We start from the raw sequence: 22,097 nt of genomic DNA, 5'->3' as shown, positions 1-22,097 counted from the left end.
AGCATCCTAATTCGGAATGTAAGACATTCTGACCAAACAGTTGTTTCCACAGTCAAATATGGCATAATTGTTGCAGTAAACTTCAGGTTAGAAAAAACTCTGAGCTAAATTCAGCATTGTTGTGGTCTGCCAGCAGCCTGCGGAGCTGGCAGTGGAGTCAGACAGCGATGAGGCTGAGGAAGAACATGGGCCAGTCCTGGAGGCTGGGGAAGGCCCGGATGAGGGCTCTGCATCAGAGGCAGAGATGAGGCCAGGGCCATCGGGGAGTGATGTGCGGATTTCGGAGCCTCCAGAGGCTGACAGTAAAAAGGCAGAGGAACAGGAGGAGCCTATTCCTAGTGCACGTATGAGAAGAGCTGCCAAAAGACAAGAGCAGCTAAAGCAAAGAGGACGACTCGGGAGTAGGACCAAGAGATGATTGGCCCTTCCCATAAGCCTTAAAAGATCAGCAATGGCTCTTGGGCTCTTTGTCGGAAAACAACATTGATAGACTTGTTCTTGTCTTGCTGCACTTAAGTATCTCTGGTGGGCGTCTTCTGCCTCTGAACTTTTGCCAAGAGAAGCCCTTGGCAGCTTGCCTAATTATACCAAGGTTGGTGATTAGACTGAAGAATTTGTGTTATGAAGAATTTGTTTTGATTTAGTTTGGACTATGCTGAGAATGAGTTAATGCTCAGCTATTCTAATAAAGTCTGTTTGTTTTAGAACTGTTTGCATCGACTACTACCTACTTGGGCCTGGTTCACAACAAGCATGGTATTAGTCAAACTAACTTTTGTCCTCAGCTCAAAGACTGCTTTCAAATCAATGTTTATGGTACAGGTAGTCCTCGACTGTCAGGGTTCCAACTAACACACCCATGAAAGAAAGAACTCCAAGGCCTCAAAGTTCCTCAAAGAACATTTTATTAGGATATGTCATATTGGCACAAAGCTGGTGAAAACCGGCTCTAAAGTTCCCACGGTTTTCCCCTTAATTAAAAGTAAAAGTTTGTCACTTCTCCCAAAGTCATCAGTCACATGGTCCAATCAGCATACAGTCCACTTGTTGGGTGACTTCCGTCTCCAACCCCCAACCACCTGCATACATGTCCTTGATTCCCAGGGGAAAGAATGTTGTTTTGGCTATAGCACCCCAGCTATCTCTACACCCCCCTCCCTACCTCTCATATCTAGTCTGTGTCAGCACTGAAGTTCTGAAGAAAAAACAGAACCCCCAGCAGAATAGAAAGATGGCCACTGTCTAGCCAGCTTCAGGGTTGACACTCGACTTACAACTATTTATTTAGTGACCATTCAAAGTTACAACGGCAATGAAAAAAGTGACTTATGACCGTTTTTCACAGTTACGACCTTTGCAGCATCCCCATGGTCCTGTGATCAAATTTCAGAGGCTTGGCAACTGGTTCATACTTATGACTGTTACTGTGTCCCAAAGTCATGCTTTTATCATTTTCTGACAACCAAAGTCAATGGAGAAGCCAGATTTCACTTAACAACCAGGTTACTAAACTTATCAACTGCAGTGATTCACTTAACAACTGTGGCAAGAAAGGTCATAAAATGGAGCAAAACTCCCTTAACAAATGTCTCACTTAACCACAGAAATTTTGGCTTTCATTGTGGTCGTAAGTCAAGGACTAGCTGTAGTCCTGGACTTAACAGCCATTCATTTAGCGATGTTCAAAGTTACAGTGGCACTGAATTAAGTGATTTGTGACCAGTCCTCACACCAAGCAAAGTCAATGGGGAAAGCCAGATTTGCTTAACAACTGCAAAGATATGCTTAACAGCCGTGGCAAAAAAAAAAAGTCATAAAATTATATGTGACTCACTTAACAAACACCTTGCTTAACAATAGAAATTCTCATCCCAGTTGTGGTGGTAAGTTGAGGAGTATCTATATTTAGGTAGATGGGCACGTATTGTAGTTTTGGATTTCACGGTTTTTAACAACAGACTTGCTTGCTACATAATATAGATTTTGATAAGGTATGGAGTTTTAGGAGATTTAGAATAGAATAGAATAGAATAGGAGAGGAGAGGAGAGGAGAGGAGAGGAGAGGAGAAGAGAAGAGAAGAGAAGGAACTGGAAGGGACTTTGGAGCTGTTCTAGTCCAACCCCCTGCTCAAACAGGAATGACAAGTGACATCTCAGACAAGTGACTGTCCCCTCTCTTCTTTAAAATCTCCAGTGATGGAGTGCCCATGATTTCTGGAGGCAAGCTGTTCCACTGGTTAATTGTTCTCACTGTTAGGAAGTTTCTCTTTAATTCCAGGTTTCTTTTCTTTTTGATTAGTTTCCAACCATTGTTTCTTGTCCTGCCCCCCTGTGCTTTGGAGAATAATTTGACCCCCTCTTCTTTGTGGTAACCCCTCAAATACTGAAATACTGCTATCATGTCACCCCTAATTCTTCTTTTCTTTAGACTAGCCAAACCCAAAACCTGCAGCCATTCTTCATATGGTTTAGTCTCCAGGCCTTTGATCATCTTAGTTGCTCTTTTTTGAGCTTTTTGGGATTTGTTATTGATTTCCAAGCACAAGTGGAAGCAACAAAACTGGCTGCAGCTTTATCCATCTTCTAATGGGACCCGAGAGTCATTTTTGGATCCTGAATTTTATATATTTGGATGCAGATTATACTTGATTAGCATTTCATGAGAAAAACATCTTCCTTCTTACCTGGGCCATGTTTCTTTGCTTATTAAAGCAATAAATTTTCCAGCCTTTAGTTTGCACAGAGTGTAATTCTGCTGAATAAGAGTGCTTCTGCTCCTTATCGTCCTGTAGGTGGATTTTGCTCAAACTATATTCAGGGAAAACATGAAAGGGCCTCCCACCCAACCTTTTCCATTATACCCACTCCTGCTATTCCGCAGCAGTTAATCATCAAAACATGACGGTTTCTTCTTTATCTTGCAATGCAAAACAGCAGGAGATTAACAGGATTCATGATGAGTTTTTATTTCCTTTACCGGAAAAAGTGCATTTATAAAGTCACATGCTCAAGTCATACTGCGTTATCATCACATACCTGTTTGGAAACGATTGGAAGCTGAGAATCAAAAAGTCAAACAGGCAAAAACTCTCCACTTATGAGATTTTTCCAAACAATTGCACTAACTGGGGTTAGATCAGTCTTCCCCAATTGTGGGCTTTCTGTCATATATTGGGAGCACAATTCTCAGCACTGTAATTTTAAGGGTACATCAGGATCCATGGAAAGTTATTCTGTGCATTCTATTCTACTAGTTTACAACTGCAGACAGACAAACAAAACAAAGGGGAAAAAAAACCCTCTAAACCCCGTCTGCCAGTTAAAGATGCCAACATTGGTATTGGAACAAATTATTTCCTCCCACCGACCAGCTGCACAGAGAGATTGGTACATGTGTGAAATTCAGATCAATATGTCCTAAAATGTATTCGTTAATTACCATGCTATTCAGTGGTGGGTTGCTCCCAGTTCTGTCCAGTTCTTGAGAACCGGTAGTAAAAGCGGCGGGAGGCTCCGCCCACCCGCTTGGACGTCATAAGGTACGATCTGCGCATGCGTGCGTGCTCCCGTTGCGAACCATTAGTAAAGGTAAGCAGAACCCACCCCTGATGCTATTTCTATTTGTTTCATATCATATATTGAATCTCATCCTAATCCAGTAAGGCATGTCTAAGCAGCAGCTGTGTACAGATAGTCTTTGACTTATGTTCATTTAACAATTGTTTAAACTTACAATGGCCTCAGAAACAATGACTTATGACCCATTGGTCGCAATTTGGGTGCTTGCACTTATGATGGTTGCACAAGTGTCTTGTGGTCACATGATTGCAATTTGCAACTTTCTCAGCCAACATCTGACAAGCTAAGTCAATTGGGGAAGCTGGAGCTGCTTAATGACCACATAATTCATTTAATGACCATGGCAATTCACTCATCAATTGCTATAAAATGGTCATAAAATCAGGTCCAATCATGTGATGATTCATTTGATGACCATATTGTTTAGTGACTGAAATTCCAGTCTAATTTTGGTTATAAGGTAAAGCCCATCCGTAAATTCATAGAATCATACAGTTGAAGGGAAAATAAATAAGAATGCATAACATCATCTTAGACGTGTAGATAGACATCATCTATTTTAATCCTCTGCTTGTCGCAGAATCCACTAGAGTAGTGTCAACCTTGGCAAGTTTAAGATGTATGGACTTCAATTTCCCCCCGCTGGCTGGGGAATTCTGAGAGTTGAAGTTCACACATCTTGAAGTTGCTGAGGTTGAGAAACATTGCTCTAGAACATCTCTGATAGATAACTATCCATCCTTCATAGTTTTCAGATTGGTATATCCTAAACTGTTCCAACTTTATACAAGTGTTTTCTGAATTCTTCATTAAAAAGGATGGCCAAAGATACAATCTAGTGCCTATGCTATACTAGTTACTAGTGCAAATAGGGACAGATCAGCATGGTTTCTGTTGACTACTTTAGGTGCTATAGACAAACTCCCTCCAGACTCTGAGCACTGACCAATTTGAATTGGGCCAAAAAAGAAATTGTCACCCTATGGGGTAGACCAAACTAAGAAATCCATGGAAGTTAGCACTACATAAAAGAATCTTGCAAGTCTGAATGTGTTTCTTCCTCCCTCCATTATGTAAACTCGGGAAGTGTCCTATCTGAGATATTTTCTCAAGTTACTTTTTTGGCCTACACACAGGTTCCTTTTAGCTGACCACTGTCTTGGTAGCAGCTTTTCCTCCTATCAGTCAAGGCCATTCTCTCTGCCCTCTACAGAAACTGACAGAGATCCCCTTATACAAAGGAAGGAGTAGAATAGAAGGGAGTTGAATTAGTGAGCCTTGGTGGCGCAGTGGTTACAATGCAGTACTGCAGGCTAACTCAGTGCTCACTCCAAGTGTTTGATTCTGAGAGGCTCAAGGTTGACTCAGCCTTACAACCTTCTGAGGTCAGTAAAATGAGGATCCAGATTGTTTGGGGCAACATGCTAACTCTGCAAGCCACTTAGAGAGGGCTGTAAAGCACTATGAAGCAGTATATAAGTCTAAGTGCTGTAGCAATTGTTAAGAGGAGACACAAAGCTAGTCAGGATCACATCCATCCCATTCTAGAACAGAACAGAACAGAACAGAACAGAACAGAATAGAATAGAATTTTTTATTGGCCAAGTGGGATTGCACAGACAAGGAATTTGTCTTGGTGCATATGATCTCAGTGTACATAAAAAGAAAAGATACATTTATTTATTTATTTATTTATTTATTTATTTATTTATTTATTTATTTATCTATTTATTTATTTATTTATTTATTGGATTTATATGCCGCCCTTTTCCGGAGACTCAGGGTGGCTTACAATGTGTTACGCAATAGCCTTCATACTTTTGTATATACCTGCTTAGTAGGGCTTTGCCCCTGCCCCCAAGTGGTGTTCTTTTTTATACAAAGTCAGCTTATTGCCCCCACAAACTGGATCCTCATTTTACCTACCTCGAAAGGATGGAAGGCTGAGTCAACCTTGAGCCCGGTGAGAGTTGAACTTGCAGTAATTGCAGGCAGCTGGTGTTACTTAACAGTGCTTTAGTCTGCTGCGCCATCAAGGCTCTTTAATTTGTCAAGAATCATAACGTACAACACTTAAGGATAGTCATAGGATACAAATATAGTAAGCAATCAGGAAACAATGTCAATATAAATCGTAAGGATACAAACAACAAAATTACAGCCATACTGTCATAAGTGGAAGGAGATGGGTGGTGAGAACGATGAGAAGATTAATAGTAGTTAATAGTAGTAGTAGTTAATAGTAGTAGTAGTTAATAGTAGTTCTAAGACTGACAACTATAAAAAGAAAGGTAGTCAATTGTGGCAACCACATTTGGGACTGCCAACTCAGTCATTAAGCAAATTAGTTACTAAATGACATCATCACTGTGCTTATCATCTTACTTCACCTTTCCTTTCCTGTGAAGATCATAAAAGTGAGGATTGGCTACACAGTTACTTTTTCATCACTGTGATGACTGTGAATGGTCACTTATTCTGTCAGTCATTCAACAAGATCTACCTGTAATATTTTTGTTCCTAGTCATATTGTTCAAGTTTGTGGGAAACTTCTTCCTAGCTCATACCTGCCTTGGGAAAGATTGATAATACTGATTCAAGCCAGTATGTAATCTACTCCCATGTTTATGGTAACTCACTGTCATAAGTCCTCAGGGTTTCACTTTCAGGTAGGTGTTTTTAAACATTCCAGCTATCTGGATTGTTTTAACAGGAAGTGCAAAGTTTTTGCCTGGGGTTTTCTGCAGGCAAAAAAGACCTGATCTCCTGTCATTGTATTATAGTGATCCTCAGAGTTTTAAGAGGAGTCTTGGAACAGAATGTTTTTACCGAAACTCCTCCTCCTCTTTGCACTGCAGCATAAATCAGTATAAGTTTCCTTTCTATACAGGAAAAGGTGATGATGGCAATTGGAACCAGAATTTGGAATGCAGTCATAAAGCGTGACATCATGTTACGGCATCATTTAGCAATCCCTACCCCTGCAGTCCCTGTGATTCTAATTAAGTGAGGATGGCGGGTCTTTAAATGAGGACCACAACTTGCAACTTTCTGCAGGCTTTCTACAAAGTTAATGGGGATGCTGGCAGGAAGTGGCAAATGTTTGTGTGGCTTACAAGCAGTCCAGCGAGAGGGGCAAGTGTTTGGTAGTGCAGATTGAGGGGGACATGTTGTGATGCCATACAACTGCAGGGGAGAGGTGGTGCGGTGGCATGCAAGTGTGGGGCATCAGGGGATGGGTACTGTAGCACTGTGCAAGCAAGTATGGGTGGAGGAAGGAGTGACATGTGAGCATGGTTGGGTGGGCTGGCATATGCCTCAGAGTTCAGGGATCTGTGTGTTTATGTGTGTGTGTGTATACACTGAGGACAGCTGCACATAGGCTCCTGAAGACGAAAAAAAAATTTTTTTACAGATATTTTGTAAAGCAAAGAAAAGCTGAAATAGGATCATAAATGCAGTTGTGATTTCTCTTAGCTTAGCAACTGAGTTCTGGTCCCAATTGTAGTTGCTAAATAACTACCTGTACAATGGATATGAATGTACCTGTGTAATGCTGGGACAATTCTCTCCTTGCCGCTCTGTAAAAAGGCCTTGGCTCTACTCTATATACAAGTTCAATCACTGTATAAGTCCATGAAAAAAAAATGCCTCTCCTTAGTACATAATAAGCCAAATCTGGAGCTTGTAGCTCTAGAGAGGTTACTGCCAATCTTTGTTGCCATTTCTCTTGGATGATGATGATTATTTTTAGTTGTGGGATAATGGGGTTTGTAACCAGCAATACTACAGCTGCTTACCATCTTCATCTCTTTAGAATCTCTGTGCAGTTTAGAAGCGTGTCCTGGAAAATAGCAAGCCATTAGCATTATACATAGCAGTGTAATTCAGAATGCAGCCAACCTTTTCCGTAATATATTTTTCAAACACTACAAAGGATGCTTGCATTTGCTGTTCTTGGCTCCTTCAGGGAAGGTTGCACTGATAGTGAAGAGCAAAGGTTGGGAAATAATAATTTCTCCACTATGACCTACAGCATCTTTTAGAGTCCTCCAACCATTGTAGGCCAAAACCATACTAATGAGAGCACAGAGTTTATATCACTTAAATGATATCTGGGTAATACTATGAAAATGCTACAAATCATTAATGGACAATATTAACCGTATCTTGCCCAGGGCTACTTCTTATCTGGTTGTAGTTTAGAAATGTATAGCAGAGTACAATTTTTACACCCTTAGTAAAAAGGTTGGAAAAATGCTGACCCTTTAACAGGCTCAGCAAAATTGGCAGGTGGGAACCTATTGTTAAGATAATTGTAGAAGATTGCCAGTTGTGACACCGGCATGCTGCTATGTCCTAGTTCCACAAGACATTTTAATTTGAATGTGAGTATAACCCATTATTAATTCATAGTCTTAATGCTATTGAGGAGGAGGAGAAAGGTAGAGAAGATGCAAACCAATAAAGTAGAATATTTGAAACTCAGGGTTGAAATGAGAGATCCTTGGTGCTCCCTGTTTTCTTGAAGACATTTTATTAGCCAAACTAGTAACATCATCAATGTAATGAAAGGTCTGCAAAAAAAACAACGATCAAGCTCAGAGAGCATCCAGGATTCCTTAAAATGTAAACCAGTGGATATAAATTTTGTGATTTAAAAAAAGGAGGAAAAATTGTGTGGACTTTCTATGCATGTTTTTGATATTTGAAGCTAAGTCTCCTCTGCCTTCCCTCTCTTGGGTGTGTTTCTAATGCTTTATAATAAGAGAATTCTTCTACGTTTCATGGGATAGGAGAGCACATTCTTTTCACTATGAATTTCCATGCAACAAAAGGGTTAAAGATCCGTTTCACAGCAAGATTCTTCTTCTTAGCCACCCTGGAACTGATTTCTTGGCAGTATCCATTGAAACAAAATGTATTTACTTATTCGATTTCTATAGCCCCCCCCCCATCTCAGCTTACAATTAAAAAAAAAATATTACAACCAAAATACTAAAAAACGTTTAAAACAATAGAAACATCCAGAATAAATATACATAGCAGCCAAGATACTTGGCCAGTTAGCAACACAGCAAGGAAATGGGGCCCTTAATATATTTAGCAGCACAGAAACATAGCCAGGTTTGTAGGGTCTTAAGAATGGCTATCGGGGTTGGGGCCACGCTAATCATTGAAGGGAAGAAGTTCCACAAAGCAGGGGCCACTGTGGGAAAAAATGGACTCCCGAGCCAACTTGTCGTGGGAAGATAAGGAACATCTATTCAGAATTAGAAATCTGAACTTCTCTGTAAAACAAAGAAATATTTCTAACAAAATATATCCAGGTTGTTAAACTTTAAAAATCTTGTTACTTTTTTAGTATTTGTGGCGATTTGTAATTCCAGGAAATCCTTATTTTCCGTAGATTGAATTTCTGTTGAAGGATAGACTAGAAATATATATAATGAACTTGATGACATGTGCTTTATTTAGTAATGCCTCAGCTGTGTCCCATTAAGACAAATGCCTTTCCAGCTCTTGCTCCTTTTTTTTTTTTGCCCGCTGCTAGTGTTAAAATTGCATGTTCCAAAAGTTTTTGCCCACTGTGGATGTAATTGATCGGTGCAATATACTTGTGATTACAGAGTGGGCAAATACATTCACAGAAGTAACTGTCAACTATTGATTGATAACCTTGAGCCATTTGGCAGGGGGAAAAAGAGTGACACAGCCAAAATAAGCAGACATAATCAATTGGGGTGTGAAAGGCCTGGCAAGAAAAAACACTTTGGCAGGCAAGAAAGGGATCAGAAATTCCTTTATTTTTCCATGCATATACACATAACTTCCTCTGGGACTCAAAGAAATCTCAAGTTACAACAGCTAGGAATGAATATATCAAAAGTGAGATATGCCTCAACCAGTGGTGAAATCCAATTTTTTTTACTACCGGTTTTGTGGGCATGGCTTGGTGGGTGTGGTTTGGCTTGGTGGGTGTGGCTTGGTGGGGGTGGCAGGGGAAGGATACTATAAAATCTCCATTCCCACCCCACTCCAGGGGAAGGATACTGCAAAATCCTCATTCCCTCCCCACTCCTGGGGGAAGGATATTGCAAAATCTCCATTCCCACCCCACTCTCGGGTCAGCCAGATGTGGCATTTGCCGGTTCTCCGAACTACTCAAAATTTCCGCTACCGGTTCTCTAGAACCTGTCAGAATCTGCTGGATTTCACCTCTGGCCTCAACTATATGTTTTTCAGATCTGGACTGCAAAATCTGAACCACAAATTGATAGCAGCAACGAAAGTTTTCTATATCCATCTAATAATCATCCACATTACAGAATCCTTAGTGCTGTCTGAGCTTGCTTGCAAATCTATTTTATTACCCGACTAAGGTAACATCATCAGTGCTGATATTACCTACTGATGATATTACACCTGCCACCAAAAACTAAGCTCAGAGAGCACTCAGGACTCCTCAGTTTAACCCTGAACTATCTCTTCTATTGGAGTCATCCAGATTTTTAGAAAGCAACACTGTAGTCACACTTAAGTTAAAAACTACCTGGGAAGCGTGTGTAAATGCTAACTTAAAAAATCTGACAAAATTACCAAATGTAGGCCCATGACCCAGGAAATTACTGCCACAATAGCAGGTGGCCCATTTGCTTGGTGTATCGCCCGTACAAGGCATTTTGTCAGGTCCTACTCTTAATAGGAAGCATGGACAGATGCATTATTATTGTCATCACATGTAGAAATAATTGTAAGCAAGGAGATTGCAAAGACCAGCTGGTAGCAATGGCTTGCTGAGGTATTTTAACTAAAGTATAAAGGGAATTAATGAGATCGCTACAAAAGTGAAGAGTCTATCTGTACTTTTAACAGCTGGAGAAGTGGCAGTGGAACGCTAACAGGGAATCAATTTTCTTCTCTTCAAAATCACAAAATTGCTCACATTTAGTTAGTCTTATTAGGAACAGATGGAAGTTTGAGATTTAATAAGCTATACTTTACATGTGTTTGAAGAAAAAAAGGAATGGTTATAGATAATTGCCTTGTTCTGTGGAAATTTAAGGAAGGGAAAATTGAAATATTTGGGTATATGTAGATCATTGTTTCTATTCTCTATATCTATTTTATTAGAACTGTTTCTTTTGCTTGCAACTTTGCTCTGCATTGGCTTTACCTCTGTAACTGTAATACTGAGATACATTTATGTTTAGTTTTTATGAATGTGGGCTGTTTTATTGAACCTGCTGTATAAAGTGATGCTTGCACAATGTTGAAAAAGGAGTTATTTGAATCAAGCAAGTGTCAGGAATTTCTCTTAGAGGCCATGAGTATATAGTGCTGTCTGCATTTCAAAACTGTATGTAGTGCTGTCTGCATTTCAAAACTGCCTAAAAAGAAAACAGCAAGTCAAATAGAAGCTCCATTGCAGCAGAAGGGGAAAAATTAAACATGTTACATTCTAAAGGATTTGGTATTCTACGGTGTTGTACTTTGCTTAAAAGGTTTTGGGCAAAAGCTTTCAATGCTGCATTGCCTTAGCTGCTAACAATCATGACAAAGAAGACAATTTTGGGGGAAGCATATTTGAAAGACTAAGAGTTTCTACAACAGCTTTCTTTCAGTGATCTCTTGCAATTATTAAAAGAAAAACTTGAGAACAAATAGGATGAGTTTCCCTACACTGAAATAGACTTCCAAATTTTTGAAAAATGTACTAGCTGATCAGGGGTGAAATCCAGCAGGTTCTGACAGTTTCTGGAGAACCGGTAGCAGAAGTTTTGAGTAGTTCAGAGAACAAGTAGCGGAAATTTTGAGTAGTTCGGAAAACCGGCAAATACCACCTCTGCCTGGCCCCAGAATAGGATGGGAATGGAGATTTTGCAATATCCTTCCCCCAGGAGTGGGGAAGGAATGGTGATTTTGCAGTATTCTTCCCCTGCCATGCCCACCAAGCCATGCCCACCACACGACGCCCACCAAGCCATGCCCACAGAACTGGTAGTAAACAAATTTGGATTTCACCACTACAGCTGATAATGCCTAACTGAATAGAATACACAAACCCCCTTAAACTATTTTTTTGGTTCCTCAAAACCCCTAAACCCTTGCATCTCCACTTCTTAAACACATTTATTTTCATATCCGTTTAGTAGAAGTCCATTATACAAAGATCAAAACTTCTATAATTTTGTAGGTTTCTTAACTAAACCTAACGCAATGCAATTTTCATTCTTGATTTATTGCTTTTCATAGTACTTCACAAACAACAACGGACGATCAAAGCCATCTCTTTTTAGGGGCATGGAGTACAACTTTCACAGTTTCCAGTTGTCATGGCAATTAGCTGTGTGAGTTAAGAATTATGGGAACAGTATTTATTAACCCGCTGGTAGATAAGAGGTATAGGAGGGCTGTCTTACAAATCTATAAGAGCAATTCCTAGATTTCTTGGCAAAATTTTACCTGTGAAACCTACCTCTGGTTTCTATGTAGGTTGCTATTACCATAGCAGCAGATTGGATGGTGCCTATAATTGGCAGTTTGTTGATTTCAGCCGGATTTAGAACTAATTTATGGGGCATGAACTAATTAGGGCATGATTTGTTGGATACGAGATGGGCAGCAAATAAATGTATTCTATAATAAAATAAATTATTCCCTTTTTTCACCCTACTTGTTTAGGTGAGAGCTTTTATTCAAGTACACTCATAGAAAGTAGTTCTATGAGTGCTCCATCATGAACACGGCACAAATTACTTTGGAGCTGTTTGTAAGAGCCTGCTGAATTTCAACTTATATGTATGGCAGAAAATTCAGAACGTTTCTTTGCAACAACACTTGAAGATAAGCGTTGACCCAGACGTAAAAACAGAGTCACTGTTTTACATTATACTGTATTTAAAAGCAATATGAAGTGGCCCTTATTTCCAAGTAACTCTACTTAAACGCAAAATCAATATCGACATGTATCTCAAGTGACATAGCTTTCCCATTATGACCTTACTATATCTGTGTTTGTTTTAATCAAACCTTTCTTCCAATGTTTTTGGATGTCATTATATATGGAAACAAAGAAAATTAAATTAGCACAATATATTAAGGCTGTAGTGGAGAACATCTGAAAGTTTATCCAGACCTGGACCAATTTTATTGCTTGATATTAGGAATCATATTACCAGCGAATTATGAACTTCAACATAGTTGACAACCAATAGCTTCTCATAGTGCTGATTTCCATAAATTCATCTATTCCTCCCATTAAAAACCACTTAGTCATAATTTATGTTGTGATAACAAATGACATAAATATCATATCTGAACCGAGTATTTTGTCTCCTTGGATATTTTGAATCCTGGAATTAAAATAGGGGGAGCTAACCTGATATTTAGCATGGACTCATGATATCGCTGACCCTATATAATGTTTTTGAGAATAATTTTGCAGCTTCCAGGTCCTGTATTGGTGGGATAGTGAGACTGACGTACTCTATACATACATACAACTTATTAATTGGGGGTTTTTTTTAGTCTGTCCTTTGTCATTTCTGGAACAACCCCAAATCCTTCAACCATTCTTCATTTGTTTTAGTCTCCAGGCCCTTAAACATCTTAGTTGCTCTTCTTTGCATTTGTTCCAAAGTCTCTACATTTTTTTTTGTAATGTAGTAACCAAACCTGGATGCAGTATTCCAGGTGTGGCCTTACTAAGGCTTTATAAAGTGGTACTAATACTTCACATGATTTTGATTCTATGCCTCTGTTTATACAACCAAGGATTGTATTAGCTTTTTTGGATGCTGCCGCACACTGCTGGCTCATCCACTAGGACTTCAAGGTCCCTCTCACAGTTACAGTTTTCGAGCCAGGTTTCGCCTAATCTATACTTGTTTACCTAATCTATATTTGTACTTTGGTAAAATCTAGCTTTTCTCCACATTAAATTTCATGTTGTTGGTTAGGGCCCATTGTTCAAGTCTGTCAAGATCTTTTTGGATCCTGAGCTTGTCTTCTGGGCTTTTGGCTATTCCTGCCAGCTTAGTGTCAACTCAAAACCAAGTTCAAAAGCTAGTACAATACAGTTTTGGGATTGATAATGGGATTGATTAATAGATTACAATGACTATTGATTTAATTGCTTAAATAAAAAAAAATATCTATAGTATATCTTTTCAGTTCTACACCACAGTTATTCCAAACAGCATGCAAGGTTGCTCTCTGGTGGTAATTGCAAAGGAACATAAAACAACAATTTTGCTAGGCATGTGAACATACTTCATCTTTAAGAGATTGTGAAAAGATTAGAAATAATTGTTAATAAAACTACAAAGAGCAGAAATTTGGTTTTGAATGGATTTCTTTAATTTCATGGTTTTAAAAATTGCAATATTTAAACTATTTAAGGGGTGATTACTATCAAAGTGTTGTTACGGCCATAATTGATATTGTCAATTTTAGCCTTCTTGCTAGATCAGGAATTGCTAAATGAATTGCTGAATGACATAAATTATCATATACTAGTGAGGGGCTATTTAGTTTTTAAAGATTTGAACACGATAGAGAGCAGGTATGTAAGATTAATTGGCTAAATGGTATCAATTTTTTAAAAGAAGGAAAAGGAACGTATGCTACTTACAATCTTTCACATTTTGTTCTCTTTGTCCCAAAGGTGCTTTTCCAAAAAAGTAACAGAACTTTTTTGGTTTTTTTTTTTTTTTTTAAAAACATTTCACTTCTCATATAAGAAGCTTCTTCAGTTCTAATTGACTGGTGGGGGATGGAAGGATTTTCAAAGAAAAAAACCCCAAGAAATTCCAGATGCCTTTTGGAAAAGCACTTCTGGGACAACCATGACCTGGATGCTTGAGAATTCATAGACATCTCACTCCTTGAGACAAGCTTTTACAGAACTTCTCTTTCAAACAATGCCAACAGCCTATTTGGATAGAAGATACCAAATACACATTGCATTTGTAATAATAACTTACAGTAGAAAATTTGCCCCCTTAAATTATTACATTGCATTATCAGGAACCTACAGCTTAGATTCATCATCCCCTTCAATTTTCAATATTCAGTTAATCCAATTGAATCAATCTATATTAAATGGGGGAAAATTATTTTCTGTTGTCTGATGACCATGTAACAAAACTAGTTGCATTGTTTCCAATAGTGATAAGGAAGCTACAAAAGCACATATTGTGAAATAGTGCAGTTAATATTAGAGTAGGTATATTCAACTGATATGGATTGCTATAGTTTTATATGAATTTTGCTAAAACATGTTTTAGCAAATAAATGTTTCAATCAAAGAGGAATTGTTAAAAAAAAAAGGCCGCCACAGTAGTTAGATCAATAAATACAATGGGGTTTATATCTTGGTGGGTAAGTGTATTGGCTCATTAATTAATAGATCAATTAATTAATCTAATTAATTTAAACTGATAGATTAAATATGCCTGTAATGTAATATGGTTCCTTGGTTATTATATAGCCTATATATGTTTTGATGCCTTTAGATTATCAATTAAGATAATCTTAATAATCTTTCCAGAAAAGAAAGAGATAATCTTTATTCCAGAAGGGAGAAGACTAAAGTGCAAATAGAAGTAAAACATATTAATGAAATGCAGATTTTTTTCTTCTTGCAATTGGCTTCCAGAACATCCTAAGATTATACTTTATATGTGCCAATCTCCTTTCCATCAAGATAATTTGCTACACTCATTTACAAGGGTTTAAGAGAATTAGTGGGAATTCCTAGTACTCTCTGAGAACATTGATTAGCAATTCAACGAACAGCCCTTTTACTGATTCTCCAATTAAAGGCTATCTCTCTTTTGATGTTCTATAAATGGCATATTATTAACTCAGGCCATGGGTTGAGGAAGAATATCTCCAAGCCACCTGCTAGATGATGTTATGATATCCAAAAGAATTGTGAGATTTTAGTATTTTTATTTATTTATCATATTTCTAGCCCACTTGTTTGTGAAAGGACCTACCTGTGGCAATTAAGACTAATAATTTAAAAAATCCCAAGACAACATTAATAAAATGCTAGTGCTTCCCTTTGAAGATCTGTGATTGAAAAGCACGTCTTTCAGTTCAATAGCTGCTAAACAACAGTGTTTTCTGCTGTCTTGTTCAAGTCGTTAGATCATAAACTCTACCTGTTCCCTTAGAAGTAAGTGCCTCTGTTTTCAACAGCATTATTATTTTTCTTTTTTGAGTACTCTGCAAATAAGATATATGAAGTAAAGATACCCATTATATCCAAAAGAAACTAAATCTAGACTTGCTGAAATTTATTGATTTTTGGGGAAGTGTGGAGTAGTAAATAGCACAATTATAGTATTCTTATCCCTTGCCATTGCTTAAAAAAAAGAAAAGAATTGAGTGTAATGATTCTGAGGTGTTATTGATTTATCACTGAAGTGCAGGACCTATATTCCAATAGAAAATTAGAAACTTTAACTCAATCCTGTTGCTTAGTTAAACGTGTTAATGATGACTTTGAATAATGAAATTATTAGTAAGGTTAATATTGGAAAGATCAAGCAGCTACAGAAAATCTAAACTTCTTGAGAGCAACAGGTTTCACGCATCCTACATTTTTGGTATGTATTATCTAGTGAAATGCTATTCAACAAAATAATGGTAAGTAATTCTGTATGAATGTACAACTGTATGTACAACTGTAGGTGTAATCAAATCACATGCATTAAACAGTTGATTGTAGCACTCCCAGAATTGAACTCTCATCACCAAAATCAGAAAATTGGTCATAATACTTTCAGATGACTGATGTTCAAAGTTTAAGTGATATGTGAGGACTGTATTATAACAAAGACTTTCAGGGTTGTCAAACTGGCGGCCCGTGGGCCGGATGCGTCATGCACAGGTCACGCCCACCCCAGCTCTGTGAAGAGAAAAAACCGTTGTGATGTCACGTGATGGCAACGTGACACAGTGAGTTTGATCCGTGCTTTATTTCCTTCTTCTTGTTGAGAAGCTATGTAACATAACTAGACCTGAGATGTAAGAGTGACTCTGGATCCTGCAAAAGTTAGTTTTATGTTACATAAATACCAGCAGGTTCCAGTTACCTAGTATTGCTAAATTAAGGTGTCTGTCTTTCTGTCTCTCTGTCTCTCTCTCTGTCTCTCTCTCTCTGTATTGAGTCACAGGATGAAATTGAAAAGGCTAAAAGTATAGAATACTTGATAGTACAGGGGTTTAGTGCACCCTGTAATTAACACAGCTGCCTGCAATTTCTGCTGGTTCGAATCTCTCCAAGGCTCAAGGTTGACTCAGCCTTCCATCCTTTCTAAGGTAGGTGAAATGAGGACCCAGTTTGTGGGGGCAATAAGCTGACTTTGTATAAAACATACAAAAGAATGAAGGCTATTGCTTAACGCATTGTAAGCCGCCCTGAGTTTCTGGAGAAGGGCGGCATATAAATCAAATTAAAAAAAAAAAAATACAAGGCACAATTCAGCCTTTTAAAAAAATTCACTGGGTGCAAAAATTTTATATTTGTATGCAATATTTTATATAGTAATACAGGTTTGTGAGAATGGGAATATGAGGGAGTGAGACAAAAATTCAGATATGTCAAGATTCTCCAATGCCAAATCTTAAAGAAAGACTACACCAATCTGATAAAAGCAGATCAGAGTATGACTGACAAACAGATTGTCAGTCATACTCTGATCTGCTTTCATTTAATGCTGGGCCTGGTCATTGTAAACATTTTAGCAACCCTGCAGGTTACAGGTTTCCAGCTGAGAGTCTTCTTTTCTTTGGAAGTTGCTGCCAATTTATTCAGGAGAAAAAGGTTATTTCTTGATATTTCTTACCAAAATATGGGTATAAAAGCAGATTCTTTATGGTGTGTTAACAGTGTGACTTCTTTTAACTTCACTGTATCATTTTTGTCTTTTTCATATACGTTGCGGGGAAAAAACCCCAAGATAAATATAAAGTGTGATTTGCTATGTAACATGAAAATCATGAAGCTGCAATTTGCTGCAGATTCATCTTTTGACTAAATCCCTACAGCCCCCCCTCCTCTATCAATAACGCGTGGACAATAAGATCCCATTTTACAGAGTTTTTATGGAAACATAGTCACAGTGGTTGACACTTTGAAAGTCCAGTTGTTGCCTAAAGGAGGAATTATTAATGGCATCAAAAAGAAAATGAAAAATGTATTCGTTCACAGACGGAAGGAGAAATAGGAAGGAATATAATTTATACTTTTATTCAGTCACAGTACCAGAATGTTCGTTTAGTTGTGACCATTAATTTTAATTAATGGAATACATTTGCATTTAAACAGTAAAAGACTTCAGAATTATTATTACTTGGGTGGAACTGCAAAAAATTATAAATGCAAGAATTACTAATGCTATGTAAATCCATATTGTGCAACTAATCATTCAGGTGTTGTTTAGGAAATTATATTCACCAGAAGTGCTTCTCTTTTATATTACTATCATTTGTCAATGTATTATTTAAAAGAAAAAATCCATTTCCATTCAATTCTCTGAGACTGCAAGGACAAGTCCCTAACAAGTTCAGGGCTTATTCAACAATAAAATATACATTATGAATACAATCAAACAAATTTTCATGTACAGGTAGTACTCCATTTACAACCAATCAAAATTACAACAGCACTGAGAAAATGACTTACCCATGGTTCTTACACTTATTATAACCATTGCAGTATCCTCACAGTCACCTGATCGAAATTCAGGTACTTGTCAACCAGCATGCATTTATGATGGTTGCAACATTTTGGGGCCATATGATCATCATTTGTGACCTTCCTAGCTAGTTTCCAACGAGCAAAGCCAGTGGGAGAAGCTGGATTCACTTAATGGCTGGTTTCACTTTCGCTTAACAACCGTGGCAAAAAAGGTTGTGAAAAAGGCGGAGCCCGAGTAGCGTAGGAGGCTAATGCCTCCTAAGGCAGCATTTAACATCCAGCTGCCTGCAATTACTGCGAGTTCAATTCTCCCCAGGCTCAAGGTCGACTCAGCCTTCCATCCTTTCTAAGGTGGGTAAAATGAGGACCCAGTTTGTGGGGGCAATAAGCTGACTTTGTATAAATATACAAAAGTATGAAGGCTATTGCTTAACGCATTGTAAGCCGCCCTGAGTCTCCGGAGAAGGGCGGCATATAAATCAATTTTTTTAAAAAAATAGAGTATTTAGAAATAGAGTACATAGAAGACTATAATACAGGAAAACATTTCCCTTCTTGCCCTTATGAGTGAGTGGTATGAATCTTCCTTAGTCTCAGGTTCTCTACCAGAAGCCTGGGTAGAAACCATGAGGTTTCTGCAGAGTATCTTAACTGTTCCTAGCACTTTACTCTTCTGGACAGAGAGCTCTGATGATATTCCTAGGATCTTTTGGAGCCACTCTCCCAGTTTAGGAGGCGCAGTCCCGAGTGCTCCTACCATCACTGGGACCACGTTGGCCTTTACTTTCCACATGTTCTCTAGTTACTTCTTCAGGCCTTGATTCTTTTCCAGATTCTTATACTTCTTCCTGATGTGGCTGTCACTTAGCAGATGGAAGAGGCCATTTCCACTCCATTTATGCTTTGGTTCCCTTTTTATCCAGTTCTTGACTGATTTTAATACTCTTAATGTTGAGAGTTGTAATGTTTTTAATGCTCTTATTGTTTTATACTATGTTTTTATGTTTTAAGAGTCACTTGGCAATAAATGGGGCGGCCTATAACTTTGAAAGAAAGAAGGAAGAGAAAGGAAGGAAGGAAGGAAGGAAGGAAAGAAAGAAAGAAAAAAACCTAGATGCAACTCACTTAACTGCCTTGTTTAGCAATGGAAATTCCCTTGCCCTTCTTGAATAACCAGGAGGGCCAGAGGAAAAAAGTTTATACTAAATTGTCTTCCCTTATAGTTGACCAGGTCAAAGATCTGCAGTTCTTGCCAACAGTTTGATAAGGCAGTAATGAGGAAATTTCTTGCTGAATCCTCATTATCTTCTAGACACATTAGCCATGTCACATTTGAATTGCTTTCAAGTAGGCCGAGGGCCAGGCCTATGTTGAATACAAGACAGTAACTGAGAGGAAGGGTCACTTGTGGGTGATTCATTACATCTTAGTGGACTCTGCCCATGAATGACATTTGCTGGAATACCATGTAGAATGACCACTCCCAAACAATTCAGATGATTATTGAAAATGAAAAGAACAGAGACATGCACAGAAATATCTTGGTACAAAAGCTAGGTTACCTGTGAGGCAGGGTGAAAGCAGCCATTTGAGAGCAGCAAGCAAAACTGCTCCATGCAAAATAGACATTTCTACAGCCATGCACAGGTCTAGAAATCTCACCCAATGAAAAGTTTGCATCACAGAAACATTTTAAATATCCAGAAAGACGTACGTCAATCAGAAATTGTTCTGTCCCCCTTCCCCACACAGGGAAACACACAACCAGGCACGCCTGCCAAGATTTTATTAAGCAATCAGACTAGAAACCCTTTCAGATAAGAGTTTTGGCAGTAAACTGTGAAATGCCTGCCAAGTCAGTTTTCACTCACAGTCAACAAGAGAGAGAGTTTCTCCTCAGTCCGGTTCAGTAGCAAAAAGTAATCCACGAAGCAAGAATTAACCAAGGTCCAATCCAAAATATGCACAAGCCAGATTTCAGGTAACGCGATGTGACTCTCAGGTTTTTAACTTTGACCGTCACAAAGCCTGAAGAGCAATCACACCCACTTTTATTCCTTGTGGGGTGTGGCTCAGTGACTCAGCTCAATCTCTGGCCCTCCCACGCCTCTTTCGTTACTGCACACGCTTCTCCCTCCGACACTGCCTGGGATCAAGCCAGGATTCATCATCCTCGCTCCCTATCTGTTGTTGTTCCGATATGCTTTCCTCCTGGCATATCCCAGGCTGTTCCTCTTGGCCTTCGGATGGAACCTGAGGCATTGCCAGAGAGGAGGGTCCTGGAGAGGGAGGTCTTGTCAGTTCCTCTCCATCACCTTCTGAGTCCTCTTCCTCTGTTAGGACAGGCTCGGGAGTTGGGGTCACAACAAGAAATGTTAATGAACACACAGAGCTAGGCTGTCTGTTTGCAAAGTTCACTTGTTCTCGGATTCATTTTTGTTTTTACTTTGCTGACTGGGGGATTCTGGGAATTGAAGACCACCCATCTTCAAGCTACAAGGTTGAGAAACACAGGATTACAGCCTACCTGCGCCTAATTTGGGAGACATAAAACACATAGAGCTGTCAAATATGTTATTCCTTGCAGGCAGCATGTTCAGCGTGAACCAAAGCAGTGTGCTTAACCCATCACAGCAAGCTGAGCTTATGGCAGAGCTGAATGAGAAAGGTAATAAAGACGTCTTTTCCAGGGCAGTCTCAGCTGCCCACCTGCTGCTTGACAGCTTTACACAAGTATGACAGGTAGAAATGTCAGTGACAATCTCCCTCTCTAATCGACTGTTTAAAAATTGAGACTGACGCTGTCTGTACATTTCTTGGAGGGGAAAAAATGTGGGAATAATTTACAGGCTCTCTCCTGCTCTTTACAGCTTTATTTGTTTATTTTTAATGTAACTACATTCCAGCAGTTTCTCCAATCTCCCCCCCCTCTGCTGTTTAATCTAAAGAGAAAATTTAAAGAGCCAGATTGTAAAGCTTGTCCTCAGAACGAAAAGGTGTCTTTGGTGCAAGAGCTCTACAGGATTTCTCCATAGGGTCAATATCTTATCAGGAGATATTCTGGATGCTGTAAAGGTAAAGATGTCCTTGTGGATTTTAACCTGCTAGTCGTGATGGACTTTAGGGGATAATTCTCATCTCTGCTTCTTAAGCCAAAAAGCCAGCATTGTCCAGAGACTTTTCTGTGATCATTATGGTCAGCATGAATCATGCCACAGCACAGACGATTCAGTGTTACATTCCCATATACGTATATGTGGTACCTATTCATCTGCTTGCATTTACATGCTCTCGAACTGCTAAATTGGTGGGAGCAAGGATAAGTGAGGGGAATTCACTGAGTCTCACAGCATTCGGGTCTCGAACTACCAAGCTGTCGATCTTTTAACGGTCTAAGACTCAGCGTCCTAACCACTGAGCTTTCGGATGGGTCAGATAAATTGACTATGAAGTGAAGATGGAGCTTTGGGAAGTGTTTCACTTATTTAAGATTGCCTTCATAGGCAAAATGGACATGACCTATTCCTTGAATGGGTGTCTTTGAGGCTTCGAACAGTTCAGGACCAGGAGACCAAAATGGTCATGGCCAAATCACAAGATAACTAGATTCTACTTTAGGAGATTCCTTCATGTTTTATTGCTGGAACCTTTACCTACATATCCTGTGTAAGAAAACAAAACAATGAGGAAAAGGAAGAATTGATTGAGAATGAATACACGGGAATACAGCTAACATCTAAATTGCTAAAATAACAAGAACCCAGATCAGAAATTTTCCTTCACAACTTTGCTATGAAATGAA

The 22,097-nt window shown here is 38.8% G+C and overlaps 1 long non-coding RNA gene across 1 annotated transcript in view; it reads right to left on the bottom strand.

Annotated features, from left to right (window-relative positions):
* Window positions 1–20,318, bottom strand: part of LOC148115552 (uncharacterized) — a 36,046-nt gene extending 15,728 nt beyond the window's left edge. The window contains exon 1 of the long non-coding RNA XR_015732686.1: window positions 20,167–20,318. This is a non-coding gene — a long non-coding RNA (uncharacterized LOC148115552). The remainder of the gene's footprint in view (window positions 1–20,166) is intronic.
* Between the last annotated feature and the right edge of the window lie 1,779 nt (window positions 20,319–22,097).

This window comes from Pantherophis guttatus, chromosome 2, assembly GCF_059756535.1.
Source record: "Pantherophis guttatus breed Tessera chromosome 2, ASM5975653v1, whole genome shotgun sequence".
NCBI classification, from domain to species: Eukaryota; Metazoa; Chordata; class Lepidosauria; order Squamata; family Colubridae; genus Pantherophis; species Pantherophis guttatus.
Note: the sequence above shows the minus strand (reverse complement) of the source record. Positions and strands in the feature narration are given on the sequence as shown.